The sequence below is a fragment of the Frankliniella occidentalis genome, unplaced genomic scaffold (assembly GCF_000697945.3).
Source record: "Frankliniella occidentalis isolate FOCC.00 unplaced genomic scaffold, Focc_3.1 Scaffold278, whole genome shotgun sequence".
NCBI lineage: Eukaryota > Metazoa > Arthropoda > Insecta > Thysanoptera > Thripidae > Frankliniella > Frankliniella occidentalis.
This window is the reverse complement of record NW_026267404.1, coordinates 141,970-145,163: the sequence shown is the minus strand read 5'-3', so window position 1 is coordinate 145,163 and position 3,194 is coordinate 141,970.

Sequence of the window (3,194 nt, the reverse complement as noted above, 5' to 3'; positions counted from 1 at the left end):
GAGCACATTGTATTTTAGGTTAGGATGTATTTTTTAATCTTTTTATGATCAACGTAAATTTTTTAAAGCCATAATGCTAGTTTTAGTTTTGTGCTTACAATACTATATTTGTCTATTGGTATCTTTGAAATTTATTTCAGCTTACAATTTTGTATATTTATGTTTGTTGAATGTTGTTTATGCTGAACTAAGCATGTTAGGCAATCTTAATGTTTTTATTTTAAATTTTTATTTACCTTTTCCTTTATTAAATGATTTCTTTATGACTGTCTTTGTTTCATTTTACCTTTCCTTTTTTGTTATCTTCTATACTTATAATCAAACGTTACCTCTTTAATTTCAATGAAAACATTGGGATTTTTTGAATTTCCCAACACAACCTGTTCGATTTTGTCTTGTTCTTCTTTTGTTTCCTTGGTTATCCAAAAGGCTGTGGTAGAGACATTTTTTGTTTTTGTTGATGTTGTTATTGATACTTGACTTTATGTTGTGTTGTTGTTTTTGAAATACTTTTCTTATTTTGACCAATCTTATTTAATTTACCTAATAAGCAGTAAAAGTACTGGAACATTGTACTGTTGATTTGAGGTGTATAATCTCGTGTTTACTGTAACATGACAAAATTTATTTTCATTCTTGTTCGTCTTTATAACCTTAACAGAGGTAAGGTTTTCTTGGAACGAAGGTTATCTGTTTTAGATTGTCTTGTTAACCTTTTTCATTTCGATATATTAACTTCAATGTTTAATGTTTCTTAGTCTTTACTCTTAAACCTTGCTTACCCTTTTTATCATTATAGTGCTAGAGTGTCAATTGTAGGTAGGTCTATCATGGCAACAATTATCTTGTTGTGGTTTTTGAAAATGGGGGTTTGTTACACATATTCAAACATCCCCTTTAATTCTTGTGTAACTGTTCAATATCAAATTTCAATTCTAAATGATGGTACCATGACCAAAATTTGCTCTGAATGTTTAACTTCTTTTAAAGTTTTGGATAATCTTGATAAACTTCTGACGATTGTTGAGCTTCATGAGTTGTTTGAAAAGTGTTCCATTAAATTTGTTCGGTGTGGTTTATGTTCGAAAAACTTGGTAAAGATTAAGGAGTGTTATTGTTTGAAAAGACAACATGAAATTCAAGCTACTGATATAATTGATGGTTCCCAGTAAGCTTTGTTTTTTGTTGAATAACCAATTGTTTATTGATTGATTCAGCCTTGTTAGTTGAGACTTGTAATTCTGTTCCTACCTCATCTGAGGCAAGCCTCAAAAATTGTAATGGCTTTGGTTGAATTATAAAAACTTGATACCCAATCATAACTCTGAGACTTGTGCCTCAGCTTCGGTGAGGAGAGAGTAACTATCCTTTTCTTATGAGGACAAAGCCAACGTTATTCACATCATATTGACTTTTTGTTGGTGACATTGATAGTGGTTGACTATTTTTATTCTTTTCAGTTACTATGAAGAATTTGATGAATGAAACAGTGTTTTCTTGTCTCTGTTAACATATGAGAAAAGGTTTTTGATTACATGTTATATTTCTCTACTTTGGAACAATGGTAAGGACACAACCTTTTTTCATGCAAATTGTTCTTTCTGTAACTATGAATTTATAGTTATTTGTCTTATTTTTTACAGCTTCATCGTTAACCTTACATTTTTCAAGTGCTCAATCTCAGCATCATAAGTTTTTTGTTGTGATTCAAAAATTTCAAAACATATTGATATCAAAAGGGTTTTGTTTATCCTTTTGTTTTGTTAACATAGTCATTGTTTGTCTTCTTTGCCTTTGATGCTGCGCAGCTTATTCAAGTATTGGTGATGTATTGTGTTAAATTCTTATGTGAATAAACCACAAACATAAATTTTCTGTTTACATCATTCATTCTTTCTGGAAAGTAATTTTTTAACAAACCTAGTATTTCCTTTTAATGTTTTACAGAGTTGTAATCTCATGACATCTCAATTTAAATTTTAGTAGTTTATGTTGTTATAAACATGGCTCTTATATTCTTAGGTAATTTCAAGCAAGACTTAAAAAATGAGTTTGTAGAGATAATCACAATCACAGACTGTGTTCTTCTTATTATTACCAAACTGAAAGCAAGTTAACTTGTAGTCATTAATTGACATTACGTAATCTTCACGCCAAGTTTCTAGGACTAGTGTTCTTGGTTTCTTGCTCAGGTTCTTCAAAAATGTGTTGATCTTAACTTCTGCTTCAATCACGTCCCATTCAATAATAATAGCCAGGGTATCAGGATCTAGTGGGGCCCAGTCTCCTTCACACTCTGATATGTGTACTGATAGGTAATTTTTCCTTGCATTGTATCCAAGCGAAAAAATTTTGTGCGAATTCTCCCACTGAACATGTTGCAATTCGGGAATGATGCTTGTCACTTCAGAACAATAAAATTTCTTTATTGTTGCTGGTTTTTCGTTTTTTTTCTCTAAATCTTCCAAAATGACTTGTGCGCATCTTCTTTCTAGATCTCCACGGTAATACTGCATACGATTGAATGAAGGTCTCAACATGACTTTTTCTTTTACCTGTAGAGAAAAAGCAGTAAACAGTTACTATATTCATTAATTTAGAAACATAATCAGTTTCTTATTTATCTTTTTGCTTTTCTTTTTTTAACATTCTTTATAGATTTACTTACAATCTGTTTCTGAAGAACCTGAGCACTCAATAGCAGCTGATGATCTTGTTGCTATGGTATTTGAAAAAGTAGAATTCTCCTATGAGAGCCTCATTTAGTACATTTTCTTTACTTGTTGTTAATGTGAATCAGAATGAAGACATTTCTAATTTAGAGTATGTCAACTTGAAATTCAATATGAAACTAGATGAAAAAGTATAATCATTTTCGATACCATAGCAACCAATTAAACAATTTCTACTAACGCCCATTTCATACACAGAAACACAATAACATTCTTTTTTAAAAACCTTAAATTTCCAAATTTACAAAGGTAAGCTTAGTTTGACAAAAACTTCCCTGGAAAAAAAATTAAGAGGCAAAGTTGCAATTAAGGGGAAAGTAAGTAGCATCAAAGTGTCTAAGAGCCCAGGTGGCATTTAAGTGTCATACAAATGGCAATGAAGATTCTATTTTTGAAGTGGCACTGAGGATACTTTAGAGTGGTTCCCAAGGAGTAATGAAGTGGTGAATATTAAGCGGCACT